Source organism: Topomyia yanbarensis, chromosome 2, assembly GCF_030247195.1.
Source record: "Topomyia yanbarensis strain Yona2022 chromosome 2, ASM3024719v1, whole genome shotgun sequence".
Lineage (NCBI taxonomy): Eukaryota > Metazoa > Arthropoda > Insecta > Diptera > Culicidae > Topomyia > Topomyia yanbarensis.
Genome location: NC_080671.1, coordinates 397,194,960 through 397,218,321, shown reverse-complemented (window position 1 = coordinate 397,218,321; position 23,362 = coordinate 397,194,960). Strand labels below are relative to the sequence as shown.

General features: G+C 40.2%; 1 protein-coding gene across 2 annotated transcripts in view; it reads right to left on the bottom strand.

Annotated features, from left to right (window-relative positions):
* Positions 1 to 23,362, bottom strand: part of LOC131684863 (neuroligin-1) — an 818,713-nt gene that overhangs the window by 588,705 nt on the left and 206,646 nt on the right. For both annotated transcript variants that reach the window (XM_058968085.1, XM_058968087.1), the window contains one exon: positions 13,176 to 13,213. The gene's annotated coding sequence lies outside the window, so the exon portion shown is untranslated. Of the gene's footprint in view, positions 1 to 13,175; positions 13,214 to 23,362 lie in introns of those variants that run through there.

Sequence of the window (23,362 nt, the reverse complement as noted above, 5' to 3'; positions counted from 1 at the left end):
AAAATTTGAACGAATTCTATACATTTCTTTTATAAGAAATGTAAAAAGGTGCGAAATCGGCAAGGTTCCAAAAAGTCGATTTTCATAAAAAAAAATTTTCGAGATAACATAAAATCTCGACGTTTCATGCATTTTAAAGATGTTTGGCATCAAAAATACGATTTCTGATATTTCATGGGGTCCCTCCGATAAAAAAAAAATTTGAGTTCCGGCTTATATGGGAATTTCATATGTGACCGGACGATTTGGTCTATATTTCCGGACCCATATAAGCGATCCGTACGAAAATTTATATCTGTGGGGATATTCCAGCTATTATTTGGGACTAAGTTTGTGAAAATCAACCATTTCCGGGAAACTGATGTGAGCTCGTAAATTTTGAAAGATGGCCGCTTTTCCCGGGCACTTCCGGAACCGTCTATGGTGGTCAATGTAGTCAACAAAAGTTTGGTTGGCCGTCGGTGACTTAGAACAGCAAATTTACGTTGTTTGAGAGACATTTTAGCGAAATTTTGACCTTTTTTGCTTTCATCGGAGTATCGGTTTGAATCACAATTTGCTATGTGATCGCACGCCACAACCTGTAACTCCGGAATCGGAAGTCGGATCGGAATGAAATTTAATAGCCATTTACGGGGACGCAATACCTTTCATTTGAGACCAAGTTTAGTTAAATCGGTCAAGCCATCTCCGAGAAACCGATGTGATTGTTATTTTGAATTTAGATACTTCCGCCGGGGCTTCCGGAACCGATGATGGTGGTCAATGTCGCCAAATAGACTTTTAACGGATATTAGTGACTTAAAACTACAAATCGAAGCAGTTGTGGCCATATTTTGGAAAAAATTTCACCTTTATACATTCATTGCAGAATTTATTGAAATCGACATTTTCTGCGTGTTCGTACTCATCACCCTGTAATTCCGGAACGGGAAGTCGGATCCATTAGAAATTCAATAGTAGTCTATGAGAACGTTGCACCTTTCATTTGAGACTAAGTTTGTCAAAATCGGTTCAGCCATGTCTGAGAAATATGAGTGACATTTTTGGTCACATACACACACACACATACATACATACACACATACGTACACACGCACAGACATTTGCCGAACTCGACGAACTGAATCGAATGGTATATGTCACTCGGTCCTCCGGGCCTCCCGTAAAAAGTCGGTTTTCAGAGCAATTGCAATACCTTTCTATTGAGAAAGGCAAAAAATGCTAAATATGGATCTTAGTATTGCCCATTTTTGACACAAACCGATAACGCGATACATTAACGGTAATACAGGTAAAATCAGGCTTCATTTTACTCATCTTTGCAATGAAGAGATAGAGAACAAAAATTACCCCCCAATTATCACTGCGAAACAAAATAAAAAAAAATTTGGGAGCAGAACAAAAAAAATGAAATTTTTGAATAAAATTGGAACGGGAATGTCTTCACGGTGATTTAGTTGAAACCCAAAATTCCTGCCATCTTTTTATTTGTTCAAAACAAATTGTTTTGGGGGAATTGGGTTGGGAAAATTCGATGAAAAATGTTCATTTTCACCTAAAAGACGTTATTTTTTTAAAATTTCGCAAAACTTTGGTTTTAAACTGTGAAGTCCCGTTCCAATTTTTTTCAAAAAAATTTTCACTATAACTTTGTTGGCACCCCAAAATCCCTGCCATCTTTTTATTTGTGCTGCTCCCAAGCCAAGTTCGATGCGCATTTTTTTTAGATCATAGGGCATTACAGTAAAATTTGCGACTTTCGAATCATTTTTTCAAAAAGTCCTTGGATCTAAAAAAATGTTATAATTTGTTTTTTACATTTTAACGACATTTAATTAGCTAGAGATTACTGGGTAGAGAAAGTTATGAAAATTATAGCCATAGTATTCAAGTGAGAGCAACGATGTGAAGTAAACAGATCGGAAAATTAGAAGTGGCAGGGTCATTAGAACAGGCTTAATATCGTACGGGCTTAATCTTTGTCTTCTGCTAATGAGGGTCGAGCTTAGGCAGCATAACTACGAATCACCCGACAGGTTTTCAGTGGTGATCTTGCGTGACTTAATTTTTGTCGGTTATCACGATAAAGATGGACACGTTTGTTCTAATGGCCCTGCCACTTCTAGTTTTCCGAACTGTTTACTTCACATCCTTGCTCTCACTTGAGTACTATGGCTCTAATTTTCATAACTTTTCCTACCCAGTAATCTCTAGCTAATTGAACGTCGTTAAAATGTAAAAAAGAAAATCTGACTAACATAGTCGAAATAAAAAAAGGAAAAAAAAAGTTTTAATTTGTTTACAGCGGTTTTCGTTTGTTTTGAGACTAGATGCTGATGTTTCATGCTATTTTTGGACATATTCCTACACAGGAGCGGATCCAGAAAAAAATTTCGGAGGGGGTCCGAAATTTCGATTTTGAAATGTTCATTATAAAACAAGTAATATGTAATACCCTCATTTAATTAAAATCAGCTTTGGTGAAAGAATCTGATGTGGAATGTTTTAGAATTTAGAATGAATTTAAAATAGAAACTACTTTAAAAATTTCTCATGAAGTTAAAAAATTTCGGGGGGTCCCTTTGCCTTTGCGAAAGCCAAATTGTGTATCTGACAGTAAGCCATTTGCTTCGACCCAATTGTCGAGGCGGAATAGGATCATTTTCTCGAACAACTTCCGGATACAGGATAGCATTGCGATCGGTCGATGCGAGTTGTGGTCGGAGGATGGTTTTCCTGGTTTCTGGATGGCGATGACCTTCACTTGCCTACAATCGTGTGGGACAATGTTAGCTTCAAGAAACTTATTAAATAAATTCAACAAGCGACTCTTGGCAGAGTCTGGCAGATTCTTTAAGAAGTTAAATTTGATTCTATCTATCCCTGGAGCTTTATTGTTACACGACAAGAGAGCAAGTGAGAACTCCACCATCGAAAGAGGTGTTTCGTTCGCGTTATCGTGAGGGGACGTGGTGCGGTAGATCTTCTATGCCGGGGCGAAATCCAGACAAACCTTCTTGGCAAAATCGAATATCCAACGGTTTGAATATTCCACGCTCTCGTTTGTACTGTTTCGGTTTCTTAAGCGCCGGGCCGTACTCCTAAGAGTGCTCATCGATGTTTCTCTAGTTAGTGCGACGACGAACCGGCGCCAATAACCGCGTTTCTTGGCTTTCATCAAACTCTTCATTCGCTTGTCTAACGCCGCGTACTGTCGAAAGCTAGCGGGTAACCCGTCGTTCCGGAAGGTCTTAAACGCGGCGGCCTTCTCTGCGTACACGTCTGAGCGCTGTTTATCCCACCAGGGATTGGGAGAACGTTTTTGTATGTTCGCGCCGGGTACTGGCTTAGTTTGAGCTTGATTCGCGTTGTCGTGAATCAAGCCAGCCAAAAAGCTGTACTGTTCCTCCGGAGGAAGTTCTTGGGTAGATTCGATGTTGTGGGATATCGCGACCGCATAGCTCTTTCAATCGATATTTCGTGTGAGGTCATACGAAATATTGATTGATTCCAATGGTCTTGAGCTGTTGGTGATCGAGACTATGATCGGCAGATGCTCGCTACCGTTAGGATCAGGGATTACCTTCCACGCGCAATCCAACTGTAGCGAGGTCGAGCAAAGGGATAAATCTAATGCACTTGGGCGCGCTGGTGGGGGAGGGATCCGTGTCACTTCATCCGTGGTTAGAATTGTCATATTGAAGTTGTAGCAAATATTGTGAATTAAAGAAGAACGGTTATTATCATAAAGGCAACCCCATTCCGTATCACGGGAGTTAAAATCTCCTAAAACAAGTCGCGGTGCAGGCAGGGATTCTACGATGTCATGTAGCCGGCGGTGCCCAATCGCGGTGTTGGGGGGAATGTATATGGAAACTATGCAAAGATCTTTTGCCTTTGATTGTTACATGACAAGCGACAATTTGAATGCCTGGTATTGAGGGAAGGTTAATTCTGTAGAAGGAACAGCGCTTTTTGATACCCAAAAGTACTCCTCCGCAGGGGGTATCTCGATCCAAGCGAATAGTATTAAAATCGTGGAAGTTAAGGTTTATATCGGAAGTTAACCATGTTTCACATAAAGCGAATGCATGGCATCTCAAGCTATTTATTAAAAATTTGAAAGAATCTATTTTTGGGATGATACTTCTGCAATTCCACTGTAGAACAGTGATCAAATCCGTGACCTCGTTCGATGAGTTAGCCATCGAAGGATACAATCGCTGAAAGGAGGGGCCATTTCGCTGTCAACTGCTTTAAAAAGGTTCTTACTGTAGGTAGAAGAGCTAACAACAGACTTTTAATAGGATCAGTTATATTGAAAGTTTTTATTATCCAGTCCACAATGTCCGAGAGTTTGATAATTCCAGTGCCGCGATTATTCTCGAACTGAAACAGAGGAACACTTGGGATTTTTGATGTTCCGGGAAGTGCTGAGAACTCCTTCTCTGAGTTTAATCCTCTAAAACCAGAAGCTAGTTGCTTCGGCTTGGTTGCAACACTTTCAAGAGATGTCACTTTCGGAGTCCCGTCTAGGGACACCTTCTGGCCTTTACAAGGAACTTTAGGAGAGGAAATGTTCCTCCTCTTCCTATAACTTCTAGGCACCCTAGTAGATGTTCCCTCTTGTGGGTCATCAGTCTCGCCCTCGTTAGGAGGCAAGTGAGCATAGATGTTTGTTGAGGTTGGTGGCGTAGCTTTCTTTAGCATTTCTGCGAAAGAACGTTCGTATCGTCCCGCAAGGGAACGTTTTAGTTTATCCCCGCGTAGTTTGTACGCGGGACATGCCGAGATATCATGCAGAATCTCTGCACAGTAAGGACACGTCTCAGCATTCTTACTGCACAAATCATCCACATGATTCTCACCGCATTTTCCACTGCGGGCCTTATTGCTACAATGGGTGGCTGTGTGACCTCATTGTTTACAATTTGTGCAATTCATGACCCGCGGTACAAACAGACGCACATGCAGACGAACCCTGTGCAAGAGGACGTAATTTGGCAAAGCGGTACCAGAGAAGGTCATCCAATAAGAGTTTGATTGGGGGTACGTTTTTGAACCATCCCCCGCAACTACTACTGAGTGCAAACGCTTGCAATCTAGTATTTTCACTGGCTGAAGTAAGCGGTCTCTAAAACGGCCAACCCCATACTCCAGCAGATCCTGGCATGTCAAACTCTCATCGGTGACAACGCCTTCAGACTGTACTTTTACAGCTGGAATATACACATAGTAGTCTTTCGTAAAGTGCTCGCAGCAAGCAACATCGTTTGCCTGCTTTGAATTAGTCAACACGACCCTGACCCTATTTGAGCGGACCTTTCTTATTTCGGTCATAGCCGAGAGCCGTTCCGTCAGGTGTTTTGAAATTTGTAATAGATTCAACGATTTTGTTTTGGGCCGAAAGAAGACCACAAAGGGACCGGTCGAGAGCTCTGGATATTGTTTGGGTCCGGGGAGAGCCTTGGGAGTCGATTCGACCTCCATTTGGCCGTCTGGGAAGGGAGCCATCGACACCGTCGACGCACGGGGTTAGCACCCGCGCAGACGGGAATAAGCCGTAAATGTGTCAAAAGAGGTAGATTTTACTTATCTGTAAATTTGTTTCCCACGACGCACCAGTCCAGCTTATATAGCTGGCTATTGTTCAATCCTCACTACGCGAACAAAAGGCTGAGGAATGCGGCCTAACGGTTAACACACACACACACACACACACACAAAAGAAGAAGAAATTCCAAAACCTCGAGAGGTAAAGAATGTGCAAGATAACCTTGAACGGGGATTAGTACGATTCTTTATCTAACACTGACGGACTGGAAAAACACTTGCTTCTCGATAGTCCGCTCGTAAACGAATCAGGTATCTTTTCTGTTCAGAGTCCCTCACTCTGGCACACGATGGATGAAATCACTCGAAATGCAAGACTATGGTATAACTATTGAATGTGTGCTGGGTCGGCGTAAAAGCTTTACCACCAAATAAAAAAACACACACACAATTGAACCCCATTGACAACCATTGAAGCATGTCCTTGCTGTTATTACAGATGGCTCGATTTAGTTATAACGTAATTGGGCCATCATGGGACTGCTGATGCTGATTTTCTTGCCACAGGAACAGTTCTCTTGCCAAACCATTTGTTTTGAAAACAAACTTTATTGTGCTAGAAATCGTGAGCAGTAGCCTTGTAAAATTCGAGCACCTGCATTAATTTAAAATTGGTTCTCGCATAAGTTCCATCGTCGATCACGACACTTTCCATCGAATATCGCACCTGCCCGTACAACTAACGGGTCCGGGTTCTGACCGGTTTATGTTGTTTGGAGCTCCTGTTAGGTTGTTTATTTTCTCGGGGACATTTGTAGCCTTCTCAAAGGCGGATTCGCCACACAGTTCAATGTTCAGTTTTTCCGCCTTGATGGTATAGATTTTTAACGAATAAACCAAACATCAATTGTCCTAGATGACTTCCTTGTGTGAAACCTATAGGCATTTCAACTAAGATTGAGCCTGAGCTACTAGCCCTTCAAAGGCTGCGTTAAGATATTGGATTTCAATCAATGTCAATGAGTGAGGAATAACGCTTCTCAACAGACTGACCTTTATTGAATGTGGTTGAATCACCACTTGTACTTGGACTTGTGCTAGTCGGTCTCTGGTACGGAAATCTGCTTTTCGTGGAACGAGGGATTCGTCTGAATCAGTGCAATGCAAAGGATGCCAATTTAAAGGATGACTTCGGCCGAATAGACATCAATTGACTGACAGGATTTTATTTGTTTGAAAAAATTGGAACTAGATCCTCGTGTTTTTTCTCAGTTGCTGAATCAGGAGTCACACAAGCAATATGGGTACATTACTGTAGACGCTGTCATTCAAGGATGAAGAATTTGTATATGGTGTTCAGAAAAATTGCCCTATGACATCAAAACAGAATTTCAATTTATGTAATCATTTAAAGTAAATTGAAAATTCGGTTGCGTAAAATTGAACTTGACTAACTGGAAAACAAAAACATTTACCACGTGTTGTTCATGTTAACAAAATCAATAGCGAAATTGACTATAGTAGAGAAAAAAGAATGGTGATTGCATTCAAGGATGATGTAATTTGTCTAACTATTCGCCAATCTAAAAATAAAAACCGTGTTTAGAAATAAGTTTTCAAAACTGGACACTATTTTGTCAGGAAGGTTTGTCCCCCCCCTTTGCCAGTCGGCTGGAGCAGCTTATGATCCCTGATCGTTTGGACCACAGGCATTTAAGCTTTTTTAACACACACTTTTTTCGACACAATTTGTTAAATAGCTTATTACATTTTACAACTACTTGTGTATTAAGGCATTGCAATTTTTTTTTTAATTCTCAAAGGCCCCGCCCCCCTCTCATATTGTGACAAATGCCAAAGTAAGCTCAGATGTCAAATTTCACATCATTTGGACAATTCTAGACTCCCGCCCACTTCGCTTGAAATTTTTGAAATTGGTACAATGAAAAATGTGGAGGAATAATATATTAAATGCTATAACTTTTGAAGTAGCAATCAGAAAATTACAATTTATATCTCTTTTTAAAGGAAATAACCTTAGTATTGGAATGGATATTCCTGTTCTTAGAAAAATACGGGAAAGTTGGGTACTGGAAGTTGGGGTTATAGGGCCTTTTGTCATTTATATTAAATTTTCGTCATTCTCTCGTGCATATATCTCTATTATTCTTCATTCAATTTTAATAAATTGTACCTTGTTGAACGTGGAAAATTCTTAGAAATACAACAAAAATAAATTCGTTCGCGTTAAAATTCAAAAACATAAAAAAAATTGACATTAACTCTACAAACCACATTTTCTCATTAAATGTCCTAATACCTCAGCTTCACCTATTTTTCCAGGTATGAAACTTTTCTCATGTGATTTCTAAGCGCATTTTTCACTATAAGTAGTAAATTAAATAAGAATTTTGTCGTTAAATGGAGTTAATATGTGCGATTTTGTGATAAAAATGTGAAATCGAGACTATATGTCACATAATATGATGTGTCTGAATTTTATCCGGTAACGAATCTATTTTTATTTTGTTTCTAAGGATTTTTCACGTTCAACAAGGTACAATTTATGAAAATTGAATGAAGAATAATAGAGATATATGCACGAGATTTAAAATTTAATATGAATGACAAAAAGCCCTATAACCCCGACTTCTCGTATTTGAACAAAAGTTAAAAAGGTTTCTTTCGATTTCTGAGATTTTTTCACAATAGAAAAACTGCAAAATATGTATGGTTTGCACCACGGAGCAGAAAAATTTAAAAAAATAGGGGATTTTGGGGCCAAAATGATCCAGTACCCCACTTTCCCGTATTTTTCTAAGAACAGGAATATCCATACCAATACTAAGGTTATTTCCTTTAAAAAGAGGTATAAATTGTAATTTTCTGATTGTTACGTCAAAAGTTATAGCATTTAATATATTTTCCCTCCATATTTTCTCATAGTACCAATTTCAAAAATTTCAAGCGAAGTGGGCGGGAGCCTAGAATTGTCCAAATGATGTGAAATTTGGCATCTGAGCTTACTTTGACATTTGTCATAATATGAGAGGGCCCCCCGCTCATATTATGACAAATGTCAAAGTAGCCCCCCCCCCGCCTTCGAAAATCAATTTTTTTTTTTTGCGATGCCCTATTGTGTATCTTTAGATAGAACAGAGGTGTGTTCATATTTGTGAGAAATATATAATTTAATTGTTGAATATTTCAAGAGATCTATGTGTTCCAGGTGTCCCGATTTTGTCGCGAACAAGCACTAAGTTCTGTTTATTTATCTGATGGTGTAAAGCACAAATGACTCAATATTCACTAGCGGATTGTATTATACCGGGTAGGGTTCGTCGCGGTGCGGATGTGGGCGGTAAATGGATAATCCGCACCGCAACCGCAAAAAAATAATAAAACCGCACCGCTTACCGCAACCGCACTGCATTTACCGCACCGCACCGCGCGGTAATGCGGTAAATGCGGTAAAAATCTGTATTTTTCAAAAGTGTGTTGAAAAAATATTAATTTATTTGTATAACTATATATAATTTCCTATTTACACGAACATTAACTTTGACGGACTCCTCAGAATGAAAAATTTATTAAAAAATGTCAACTTTGCAAGTTTTATTAATAAAATGCCGTACATCTTGAGATAAATACTTTCGAAACAAGGTAAACATTAGCATAGCACTGAAGTCCTATGAAATGTAGCTGTATTTCATCATTATACATACAAAAACGTTTTTCAGCTGCAATTAATAGGAAAACTTTTAATTAATATCAGATCAGGTATCCATCCCATCTCAACCGGTACAGAGTTGTTGAAGGACATTTGAAAAACTGCAAAATATGTATGATCTACAGCATACAGCAGAAATGTTTATACAAATAGGGGATTTAAGGAACAAAATACGTTAAAACACTTACTTCGTATTTTTCAAGAAATCGATGTATTCTTATTAAAATACTAAGATTGCACCCTTAAAATTGTATGAGTTGTAATTTTCTAATAGCTAGTTCGAAAGATCTACCTTTTTATGTAGTTTTTCTAATATTTTTCCATAATGCCAATGCAAAAACTTCAATTGAAGTTGGTAGAGGTCAAAAATAGTCCTGTGCAAAATTTGGTATCTGGGCTAACTTTGACACTTTTCGCAATATGAAAAGAGGCTTTGAGAAACACAAAAAAATCGAAATACCCTATACTTACTTCGAAAGCTTTAATTTCAAAAAGTTACAAAATACTCCTAACTGAACAATATTAGTTGTTAAATTGATAGAAAATATTCCCAGTTGGACGAACAATGGACGTATGCGAAAAAAGTTATGTAGAAGGAGTCTTAAAAACGAACTGCAGGAAAATTCATTGCGAATTTACACAGAAACCAACAGAGATAGAAATACGATGTTGAAGAACGAATAATAAAGTTATCAGCCTAATTTGGACGCTCTTCAAACATTTGTCTCCCTTACTGCTGATTCCTCCAAATTCGTTTGTTTTGATGATGATAATTTCATTCTTTGGGTTGTTTTTAAGTCTTAAGACTTTTTTAAGTTCATCTTTAAGTTCTCCAAATTAATTAAAATTTACAGTTGAGAAAACGCCATCGTACACGATTCATAATTTCACGGTTGCCAAGAGGAATCGGGAGAAATGAGGCTTTTTTAAATTGAATTTCACAGTACAATTAGAGCTTCCATCCCGGGAAATTATTTCCCGGGAATCCCGGGATTTTTGGATTTCCCGGGATTCCCAATTCCCGGGAAATTGTGTTTTCCCATTCCCGGGATTCGGGAATCCCGGGAAAAAAGATTTTTAATTTATTCCAAAAGGCGTAGGTTCTGCGAAAGAAATTCTGTAGGAAATATTTTTACCGGTAAACATTTGGAGTGAGTAGTGAATGCAGATTGTAGCGTTAGTGACGCGCGGTACTTTCTTAAAAAATCGATGAGTGTATGTTACAAAACTTGGGATGGTTTTAAGTGATATCATGCTTAACGCAAACGCTTTTTAAAATAAGGAATGTTTCTAGAACGTCTGCAGAAATATTTGGTCAGTTCATCGAATGCATATTTCGTCTAATTTGTAATACCGTAGGTGTAATATCTGTAAATTTTTGAATGTATGAAAAGCAATACACAACACTGTATCTGTCCAACATCATGCGCATCCACACTCTTTGAATGTCGCTTTCAAGGATGCAGAAAGGATTTTTGAAGGGATAAGATCAAACAATCCAGATACTCACCCGTAACAAGAAATCGATAGTGGGATTCGTCCATCGCTGTACAGTTCGTCCATTATCTACTTGATTTTGATTCACAATTAATTCGAAATGATGCTGATCTTACTGTGATGGAAATGGATTCCATATATCACATTTTCTCATTTAATCGGAAATGACTGCCCACTACCCTGAAGCAGCTCGATCTTTTCATTCAAGATTATTAAAGAAGGTGCTTTGCATTAAATTGATTACATTCCATCGTATCAGAACAACGAATTCCAATTTTGGACAGTAACTCCAGCAGCTGCGTTTAGTCCCAATTGTAATCGTAATTACCAAAATTTAGGTTATGCCTATAGCCAAGAAAAATCATCAAAAGGAGTTGATGTTGCGTAAACTTATTGACGAGCTATCGAATGATTGAATGATGTGTAGGCCACCAAATCGCCATTTTTTAACAACTGCCTTTAGGACAGATATACATGCAATCAAACGGATTTGAAAAAATTTCGATTTATTCTTTTGTTTTCAAGAAAATCATTCACCTTTTTATTTTTCTTCTGTATTCCCGGGATCCCGGGATTTCCCGGGAAATCTATTATTTATTTCCCGAATCCCGGGAAGCTGAAAACCGTCGGGAAATGGAAGCTCTAAGTACAATTCAATTGTTTTTCAATGATTGGATTGTGCATTTTATATATTTGAAAAGGTTCGCTTGTAATTTTTTCAAAATGTTCAAAATATGTCGTAAATTTAATGGTGCCAAATTAATAATGTAAGTAACGATGGGTTGAATATAGATTATATTCGGATTTCTTTTCAAATCATTGTAAAGTCCATGGAAATTAGAGCAATTAAATGTTTATTATGTTTCCCTATTGTAAGGTAATAATTTGCGTCGTTCTTAAATGCTAAAAGTCAAAGTTTTAATTCACTTTTTGAAGCAGACTTTATCAATTATTTTTTTAAGTGCGGTTGCGGTAATACCGCGCGGTAAAAGCTCATTTCCCGCACCGCATCCGCGAGAAAAAGTGTCTCACCGCACCGCAGTTTTTGCGGTGCGGGTGCGGTAAATACCGCGCGGTTGCGGTAATTACCGCAACCGCGACGAACCCTAATACCGGGGTTAACTACTCTTAGACAAATCCGCGCTGGCTGCGCCAGATAACAAATCCCAAGTTTTTTTTTGAATCTTATTCGATTCAGACTGTAGTTTATTTCTACAATTTGATTAATTAAACCCATTTGGTCTGAAGTCCTAACTTTTATTTTAGTTATTATATAATGACCAAATTGCCCAATAATCGGCATATTCGTTAATCGATTGAAAATCGATAACTTTTTTAAAATTTACGATAAGTCCGAATAAGTAGGAACTATTCATGCATCACCAGATACTTACTCCCACAATCCGGAATACTTTGGAGTATTTAGCTAATATCCCATCGATCAAAAAATCATACTCACGCACATTAATCCACACAGAGATCTTCCCAATTCGTCTATTGAAATATGCCACTCAACCCTCCCGGTGTCGACTGAACAGTCTAGCAAGTTCGAGCGCGTTGTATACCTTTCGTGTGAAAGACAGGTGAAAATGGTTGAAAATGTTGTTACTTCACAGAACAATCCGTGAATGTGGCAACCATATTCCGGTCGGTTGCCAATTGTTCACCGGCCAGACGAACGCAGACAGAACGGTAACCGAATAAACCGTGTCCGGGGCCGGTGTTGGTGTAGGTACGAATAACAGCTTTTCTCTGCCAATGGGTGAATAATTGAATTAATTTGCCGTAATGGAAACTTTGTTAGCAAAACCAACAAACGGTAGTAAATGCCAAAAGTGCGCGCTCGACTGCTGCTGGTAATATGGGCCAGTCGCAAACACAAGGTAGAACAGGGAGGTGGCAATGGAAACATATTTCCTATTGTGCTCTTATGGCTTTGTCTTGTTGTAGCCCAAGGAAAGGTCATGTTCAATATGGAGTGAAAATTTCTGCATAGGGTAGATGCTCACTAAATCAACGCTTTATTCGTCTTGTTGGTTGATGGTATTAGTACAAAGCTACTGAACAAACTTTCAAACACATTTGTGCTAAACTTTTTTCGTTGGACATATAGAGCTCTAAACCTATTTTTCTTTAAAACTATGGGCTTTATTTCACTCCTGTTGTTATATAAAAGTATTGTTTATGTAACCTTAAAGGCACGCACAGGGTTTCTAAGTAAAAATATGTTGATTTGGAACAATACCGTATATTCATTTTTTCAACATTGATCTAGGGTGATGAATATGCAAGCTTCTACCCTGATCCTGATTCTGTTATTTCACCAGTCATGGATCTGATCTGAATCTCATTTATCATTTATCGTGCCAACGTTTATATTCTTCATACTCACCCCAGTGGATTCGTTGGAACCTTATTCATGCGATGAACCTGAAAATAAAAACAAGTAAACAGAAGATTAGCCTAACTTTCTGCGTCAGTAATAATGACCGTGCTACGGATTTCTCGCAACAATGGAAAACAAAGCATTAACATCAACGCCACACAACCCGGCAAAATTTTCTCCCACCACAAAGTATTAAAATTTATGCAACCGGATCATTTCGAACAAAAAAACACTTAACACACCGGTCCGAAGCGTCTTTTGTCCGCTAGTGTATTTTTTGCCTCACCAGCACCATAGCAGTCCGACACAGCCGGTTCAGAGTTGACCGGTTTCCGGAAAAGTTAATGTAAAATTAATTTCACTTTGCCTGGCCTTTTCTCGGTTATTTTAACAACGCTTTCCTTCCCCGTAACTGGACGTTTCCGGATATGGAGATTATATGCTGCCTCCATCTGGTGCGTCTTCTACCGTGAAGGTTTCCTTTTCGGATGTATTTGACGAGTTAAAGTTTTACGGCAGACCTTCTAGGAAACCATTTTCGCTCCAGGTGCGGAACTGAGTTTGATGTGGCAGTTCCGGGAAGGTTTCCTCCGCTGAGCTGCTTGTCTCTTAATGTAGTTCTTTTAATATTTAAATATTTTTTTTCTTTTTTACAATTATATCGAACGTTTGGAACCAAACCAACAATATTTTTTCATCGAAACAAGAAACACCACTTAGCCGTTGACACAGAAAATGTTTGAGTGTTTGTTTTCACTGTTCTTAAGTAACACGCCGAAATCCCGCAGCAGAAAGGCATCCGAAATAAATGGTAACCGTTGTAATGCCGCAACCACCTTTATCATTTCCAAATAACCACAGGGAATCGACGATTCCCCAGCAAGGATGAAGAGAAAGAGAACAAAATGTGCTCATTCCCTAGCAAAAAACAGCAAATCCGATGCCCCCAAAATTAATCCAGTAGCCGTCATACGAAAAAAAATAAATGTGATAAGATTCAAAGCGCGTGTTGAATGGATCACCGTGGCGGATTATCTCCGTGTCGAATGATGGTCCCATCAAATGTACAATGGTCACAACGGTTGCCACCGGTAATGGATTTGGGCACGTAATGGACTACTCTCCATTCGAGTAGGGGGGGTTTGATTGTTGTTGGACGGTCGACCGACGGAGAGAGAGAGAGAGAAAAAAAGAAGTTTGGACAAGTTGGTGGTATTTTCCCAGTAGCCCCTAGCCATAGGTAAAGAGATTAAGCGGGAAGATAATGCGAATTCTGTGGTGTTTGTTTGTTCAACCACAATTGGATTTTTTGGGGCTTACTGTGCGTCGGAGAATGAGAAATGTATAGTTTGACTATTGCTGTTCTGTGTGTGTGAACGTGTATGTGTCGCTTTGAGGGTCGCCCACATTGGTCTGCTCTCGGAGAAACCTTGGCAATCTGCCAAGCATATTAATCAAAGTCTTGAAACTGCGTCTAGCTGACCCACCATTACAATAGACTAGCACACAATGTCCTGCTAATACAATATAAGAATCTGTAGTGGTTGAAGCTTGATTATGTTTAACTTAACTTGGGTTTAGTGTGCATTAAACTGCCCAAAAAATATGAACTTAGAAAAACTAAATCGAGTGGGCAAAAACAATCTCCAGAGGTAGTTAATTAGCCACCGCAGAAATTTAAGATAAAAAAATGTTTACCGGTAATACAAGTTGGCACATCCCAACACTCGTGAATTCAGGAAATTGAGAACATATCTCGAAACCGTCGAATCATTGTAGATTCCAGGGTACGCTAGCATCCGCCGCAATGAAGAGGCAGACCGACTCATAGGAGAAGCCAGCGGTATTGAATATGTCCGTTGCTGAGGTAAGTGACGTTGGCCAAATCAAAGCAGCGGCGTCAAATAAAATTCGACACAGTGAAGTGGACTGATCGCGAAAATTCGGCCGATCATCGAGTGCTAACCCAGTTGCGGGGTGACTTTTGGTGTTCGTCACGTGATCATTATTCAGTGCAGACGACGAAGTAGAACATCGATTCGATGAGTCTGCGAGTGGTTCTAGACAACAACGGAAAAATATTTAATTTTGATGATTTCGATTACGGAAACTAATTTCCTTCCGACACAAATGCACGTTAGCTGTAATTTGTCACTGATAAACAACAACAACAATGACGATGATGGTAACAACAACAAACACAATCATAACAACAAGAGCAAGAGCAAGAGCAAGAGCAAGAGCAAGAGCAAGAGCAAGAGCAAGAGCAAGAGCAAGAGCAAGAGCAAGAGCAAGAGCAAGAGCAAGAGCAAGAGCAAGAGCAAGAGCAAGAGCAAGAGCAAGAGCAAGAGCAAGAGCAAGAGCAAGAGCAAGAGCAAGAGCAAGAACAAGAGCAACAACAACAATAACAACAGTAGTAGTTGTTGAGGGTTCGAGTCATTGGGGCACTCGCCGGACCGACCTCGACACCCCACCAGGTAGATCCGCCGCTGGGGACTAGGTCGAATAGTTTGTTTATATCGTGTTTACATTTTTTGCTCTGGAGAATGTAATTTTCTGGAGAAAGTAATTTTTACTGATCGATAACTTTTACCGATCGGTATTTTTTACCATTCGGTATTTTTAATCGATCGTTAATTTTTACCGATCGGTAATTTTTACCGATCAGTAATTTTTACCGATCGGTAATTTTTACCGAACGGTAATTTTTACCGAACGGTAATTTTTACCGAACGGTAATTTATACCGAACGGTAATTTTTATCGAGCGGTTATTTTTACCGAACGGTAATTTTTACCGAACGGTAGTTTTTATCGAACGGTAGTTTTTATCGAGCGGTAATTTTTACCGAACGGTAATTTTTACCGTACGGAAATTTTTACTGAACGGTAATTTTTACCGAACGGTAATTTTTACCGAACGGTAATTTTTACCGAACGGTAATTTTTACCGAACGGTAATTTTTACCGAACGGTAATTTTTACCGAACGGTAATTTTTACCGAACGGTAATTTTTACCGAACGGTAATTTTTACCGAACGGAAATTTTTACCGAACGGTAATTTTTACCGAACGGTAATTTTTACCGAACGGTAATTTTTACCGAACGGTAATTTTTACCGAACGGTAATTTTTACCGAACGGTAATTTTTACCGAACGGTAATTTTTACCGAACGGCAATTTTTACCGAACGGTAATTTTTATCGAACGGTAATTTTTACCGAACGATATTTTTTACGGAACGGTAATTTTTACCGAACGATAATTTTTACCGAACGGTAATTTTTAACGAATGGTAATTTTTACCGAAAGGTAATTTTTACCGAACGGTAATTTTATCGAGCGGTTATTTTTTACCGAACGGTAATTTTAACCGAACAGTAATTTTTACCGAACGGTAATTTTTACCGAACGGTAATTTTTACCGAACGGTAATTTTTACCGAACGGTAATTTTTACCGAACGGTAATTTTTACCGAACGGTAATTTTTACCGAACGGTAATTTTTATCGAACGGTAATTTTTACCGAACGATATTTTTTACGGAACGGTAATTTTTACCGAACGGTAATTTTTACCGAACGGTAATTTTTAACGAATGGTAATTTTTACCGAAAGGTAATTTTTACCGAACGGTAATTTTATCGAGCAGTTATTTTTTATCGAACGGTAATTTTTACCGAACGGTAATTTTTACCGAACAGTAATTTTTACCGAACGGTAATTTTTACGGAACGGTAATTTTTACCGAACGGTAATTTTTACCGAACGGAAATTTTTACTGAACGGTAATTTTTACCGAACGGTAATTTTTACCGAACGGAAATTTTTACTGAACGGTAATTTTTACCGAACGGTAATTTTTACCGAACGGTAATTTTTACCGAACGGTAATTTTTTCCGAACGGTAATTTTTACCGAACGGTAAGTTTTACCGAACGGTAATTTTTACCGAACGGTAATTTTTACCGAACGGTAATTTTTACCGAACGGTAATTTTTATCGAACGGTAATTTTTACCGAACGATATTTTTTACGGAACGGTAATTTTTACCGAACGGTAATTTTTACCGAACGGTAATTTTTAACGAATGGTAATTTTTACCGAAAGGTAATTTTTACCGAACGGTAATTTTATCGAGCGGTTATTTTTTACCGAACGGTAATTTTTACCGAACGGTAATTTTTACCGAACAGTAATTTTTACCGAACGGTAATTTTTACCGAACGATAATTTTTACGGAACGGTAATTTTTACCGAACGGTAATTTTTACCGAACGGTAATTTTTATCGAACGGTAATTTTTACCGAACGGTAATTTTTACCGAACGGAAATTTTTACTGAACGGTAATTTTTACCGAACGGTAATTTTTGCCGAACGGTAATTTTTACCGAACGGTAATTTTTACCGAACGGTAATTTTTACCGAACGGTAATTTTTACCGAACGGTAATTTTTACCGAACGGTAATTTTTACCGAACGGTAATTTTTACCGAACGGTAATTTTTACCGAACGGTAATTTTTATCGAACGGTAATTTTTACCGAACGATATTTTTTACGGAACGGTAATTTTTACCGAACGGTAATTTTTACCGAACGGTAATTTTTAACGAATGGTAATTTTTACCGAAAGGTAATTTTTACCGAACGGTAATTTTATCGAGCGGTTATTTTTTACCGAACGGTAATTTTTACCGAACGGTAATTTTTACCGAACGATAATTTTTACCGAACGGTAATTTTTACCGAACGGTAATTTTTACCGAACGGTAATTTTTACCGAACGGTAATTTTTACAGAACGGTAATTTCTACCGAACGGTAATTTTTACCGAACGGTAATTTTTACCGAACGGTAATTTTTACCGAACGGTAATTTTTACCGAACGGTAATTTTTACCGAACGGTAATTTTTACCGAACGGTAATTTTTACCGAACGGTAATTTTTACCGAACGGTAATTTTTACCGAACGGTAATTTTTACCGAACGGTAATTTTTACCGAACGGTAATTTTTACCGAACGGTAATTTTTACCGAACGGTAATTTTTACCGAACGGTAATTTTTACCGAACGGTAATTTTTACCGAACGGTAATTTTTACCGAACGGTAATTTTTACCGAACGGTAATTTTTACCGAACGGTAACTTTTGTCGAACGGTAACTTTTGTCGAACGGTAATTTTTACCGAACGGTAATTTTTACCGAACGGTAATTTTTACCGAACGGTAATTTTTACCGAACGGTAATTTTTACCGAACGGTAATTTTTACCGAACGGTATTTTTTACCGAACGGTAATTTTTACCGAACGGTAATTTTTACCGAACGGTAATTTTTACCGAACGGTAATTTTTACCGAACGGTAATTTTTACCGAACGGTAATTTTTACCGAACGGTAATTTTTACCGAACGGTAATTTTTACCGAACGGTAATTTTTACCGAACGGTAATTTTTACCGAACGGTAATTTTTACCGAACGGTAATTTTTACCGAACGGTAATTTTTACCGTACGGTAATTTTTACCGTACGGTAATTTTTACCGAACGGTAATTTTTACCGAACGGTAATTTTTACCGAACGGTAATTTTTACCGAACGGTAATTTTTACCGAACGGTAATTTTTACCGAACGGTAACTTTTGTCGAACGGTAACTTTTGTCGAACGGTAATTTTTACCGAACGGTAATTTTTACCGAACGGTAATATTTACCGAACGGTAATTTTTACCGAACGTTTATTTTTACCACTTCGCCATCTGCACGCGAGTAGTGGAAAGTGTTCCCCACACTTCAACTTTGCGCACAGCGAGACAAAATCTCGGGTGGGTTTTCAAAAGGTCGTAAGCGACAAAAGGCGGGTTGAAGTCAGCGATGAGTCATAGTTGCCAGTCATGCGACTATCCCGTTAATGGGATTGAGAAAATTACATCTCGCGGCCATTGCGGATCGATTTTCCACCGCACCTGTTTTCCCGGTATGCAGCGATCCGCAGTAGACCTGTTGTCTAGTTTCAACAATAACCTGTACGGTGGGCACAAAAAATTATGTGAGACTGTAGATAATTTTAACACGGTCGTTTCAATTCTCTCGAGCCGTTTTTCGGCCAATTGCGGTACTGTAACTCAAAGGGGGCTGTTTGTCAAGCGACTTCCGGAGGATCCGCCCACTCCGAAACGACGTCGCGAGAATAATGCTAAAATTCGCGCCACTGCAGCCGCTGTCTGCGGTACTAGAGCCATTCAGCGGAAAATCAGAACAGTTGCGGATAAGCGGGAGCAGTTTTGGGTCTATTTAAGCCGTCTTGACCCGAGCCATACAGTGGAGGAAATCGTTGCCATGACCCAAGAATGCCTTGGAATAAGCGATGCACCCAAAGCAATTTTGTTGGTTAAGAAGGACACCGATCTCACGAAACTCAACTTCGTGTCTTTCGAAGTTGAGCTTCCGAGCGAACTAAAGGACACTGCACTCAAAGCGTCTACTTGGCCGACTAGAGTTCTCGTTCGGGAATTTAATTTCGACCAGCCAAAGCAGGATAGACTTCGCTAATGGGATACCGGGATGCACCGCAGCTTGTATTATGGAAGCCCTCGATCCCCCCGCTACAGTCCAGCTACTGCAGTCAACGTTCACCAGTCGTCCCGGTCCTGTGTGCGGGAGTGGAGAAAGGGTCTTCCAAACTTCCCTCTGCGGCAAGTACGCATCCTTTCTGAATAATTTAAGCGCTGAAATGTTCCCCGATTCCAGTTTTCCGTTAATTGTACCGTATCAGCACCAGATGCCGTTCTTCCTGCCTGCGAACCGCAGCTGTTTACGAGGAACACCTAGTCCAGCTACACTGCATGCATCCCACGTAATGTCGTCTCTTCGGTCACCGGGACGCACACTTGCCGCCAGCCGTGAGGAAGCCCTTAGTCCCCCCACCACAGTCGAGCCCTTCCTGCCAGCGACCAGCAGCCGTCCCGGTCCTATGGTGGAGGGGTCTTCCGCAAACCTACCTCAGGCAAGTACAATACATCTGTGAACTCTTCCTTGCCTCAAAGCTCTTCGATTTCCAGCATTGGTCAACGACGGGCTAAACTGCTGTTATACTACCAAAATGTTGGTGGTATTAATTCAATCGTTGAGCAATACCGTCTTGCAGTCTCCGATAAGAGTTTTGACATCATTGTCTTCGTCGAGCCCTAGCAACAGCCGAAAATCCACCGGAGGCGGCGTATTAGTGGCGGTTAAAACTAGCTTGAAGACAAGAATCGTCGAGAACACTTCTTGGGTTTGTCTAGAGCAGGTTTGGACGATTATCGAGCTTGGCTACCGTAAGTTGTACTTGTGTGCGTTGTATGTTCCACCCGACCGCGCTCGTGATACCGAATACGTTGAAGCACACTGCAGCTCAGTTTTTACTATCCTCGAAGATGCTAACGCTGTTGATGAGATCATGGTACTAGGAAATTTTAATCTTCCTAGCATTTCGTGGAAATCTTCCCCTAATGGATTTCTTTATCCGGATTCGGACCATTCCGTTCTCCACCCATGTGCAGTGAGGCTACTTGACAGCTATAGCTCAGCCACGTTACTACAAATCAATCCTATTGCCAATGAGAATAGCCGCCATCTCGAACTTTGTTTTGTCGGCGATCAGGTTTCCACCACATTGATAGTGACGGCTCCCTCTCCTCTAGTAAAATCAGTGGCACATCATCATCCACTGATCGCCACGATTGATAGCTCTGTGGTGCATGACTTCGATATATTACCGCCTTCTGTCTCCTACAATTTCCGTAAAGCTGATCATCGCAGTATCGTAGACCTTCTTTTCACCATCGATTGGGAAAATATTCTGGACCCCGAAGATGTCGAAACCGCAAACTGGCCCTCCATGGCAAACGAGTACACAGCGGCTGAAGTCTATAAAGAGAGCTGCCCTGCGGAGGTTTACCAAGTATCGCACAATATCACTCAGAGACTAGTACGTCAGTCTCAACCATGTGTACAAACGAGCCAGTCAACACTGTTTCTATCGATAGCAGCAAAATATCCAGCGTAATCTCAAGTCGCATCCTAAACGTTTCTGGAAGTATGTGAACGAGCAGCGCAAGGAATCAGGACTGCCGTCGTCTATGACTTTCAATGGGAACACAGCTACTACATCTCGAGACATATGTGCACTTTTCTCGAAAAATTCGCGAATGTATTCACAGATGAGGCACTAACTATTGAGCAAATCGAACTCGCTGCTAAAAGAGCTCCACTTGTGGGTCGCACTCTGGGTGCTATCGATTTTATTGCAACGATGATTACCAGAGCTTCCTCTCGATTTAAGTCATCTTTCAATCCGGGACCCGACGGGCTCCCCTCCGTGATACTGAAAAGGCACATCGAAGTTTTGGTTGCTCCGCTTCTTCAGATCTTTAGAGCATCTATTACTAGAGGTATTTTTCCATCCTGCTGGAAATCAGCGAACATGTTCCCAGTTCACGAAAAGGGCAATAAGCGAGACGTCAATAATTACCGTGGGATAACTTCATTGAATGTTGTCTCGAAGTTGTTCGAGCTGGTGATTATGGAACCTGTTCAGGCTCACTGTAAGCAGTACCTAAGTGACGATCAATATGGCTTCACGTCAAGGCGGTCAACTGCATGTAACCTGTTATGCTTAACATACTACATGACAGAGAGTATGGAACGTCGCGCTCAAACTGACGTCGTTTACAGCGACTTTGAATAGCTAAACCACTATATCACTATAGCAAAAATGGAGAGATTTAGAATAAATGGTAGTGTTTTGGAGTGGTTTCGATCTTACCTCACAGACCGAGAGATAGCGGTTCACTTCTACGCCAGGAATACCTCAAGGAAGCCACTTGGGATCGTTGATGTTTCTGATATACTTCAATGAAGTACATCTAATTCTGAAGACTCCCCGATTGTCCTTCGCGGATGATCTCAAGATTTTTCGCATAATTCGTACAATTGAAGATTGCAGATTTCTCCAACAGCAGCTTCAAGCCTTTGCTGACTGGTGTACCATGAACTGCATGTATGTAAACCCGAAGAAGTGCTCGGTAATAACATTTTCACGGAAAAAGGATTCGATCTATTTTAAGTACCGTCTTCTAGAAACCGAAATCGAACGCGTCAGTCACGTGAAGGACCTGGGAGTGATTCTGGATTCTCAACTTACGTTCAAACAACACGTCTCCTATGCAGTCGGTAAAGCGTCTCGAGCGCTAAGATGCATCTTCAGGATAGCCAAAAATTTTACTGATGTTTATTGTCTTAAATCGCTGTACTGCGCTTTATCCCGATCAATCCTAGAATATTGCCCTGAAGTGTGGAACCCAAACTTGCGCTCCGAAGATCCTGTCTGATTACCTAGCTATGAAAACCGGTTTTTTTTTACAAATGGAGAAGACGTTTACGTAATAACCCAGTACACGTGCTATTGGTAGGTGTCTAAGCTGCCCTACGGGTGTACTGAGGGCGAGTCGGGCTCGAATGGTGACGCTGCCATTAATACCGACTAAACTCCATTGGGCTCCGCCATCGTTCCCCCCAGGGACTACCTCTCGGTATTACTTCAGGGGGGATGGCTGTACTTGATGTACTCATTCACTCTCGCTCACGCGATCATACATCCTGTATGAGGCTTAGTTGGGTGCTCTCTCTATCGCACCTTGATTCACGCTCTAACACTCCACATAAGGCTGACTTTTGTGCTCACCTTTATCGTTCCTTGCGAGGCTGACTTGTGTGCTAGCCTCTACCATACCATGTGAGGCTGACTTTTGTGCTCACCCTTAACATGCCGTGTGAGACTGACTTGGATGCTCACCCTTTCACTCCTCTGCCACGCCACGAGGCATCGATAGCCAAGTCCCAACATACTACACTACGACCCTCCCATCTTGGCATGAGGCAGTCCACATATACGCCTATACACTCGCTCTTCTGCCTTGTTTCGGGGTGGCTGGGTTTAGCCCTTACGCGGTTGCCATTCGCTGCGCCAAACCTGCCTCGGCATGAACAGACCATTCACTCACTTTTTTGCGCTCGGCCTTTTTCGCTCCAACTAACCAGTCACTAGTTAGTCGTGCCCATCGTCTTTTGCTCGGTTCGCCAAATTACCTGTAGCCTACTGGCAATCTGGGTGGTAGCAGCCGAGACTGCGTTCCACTTCTCC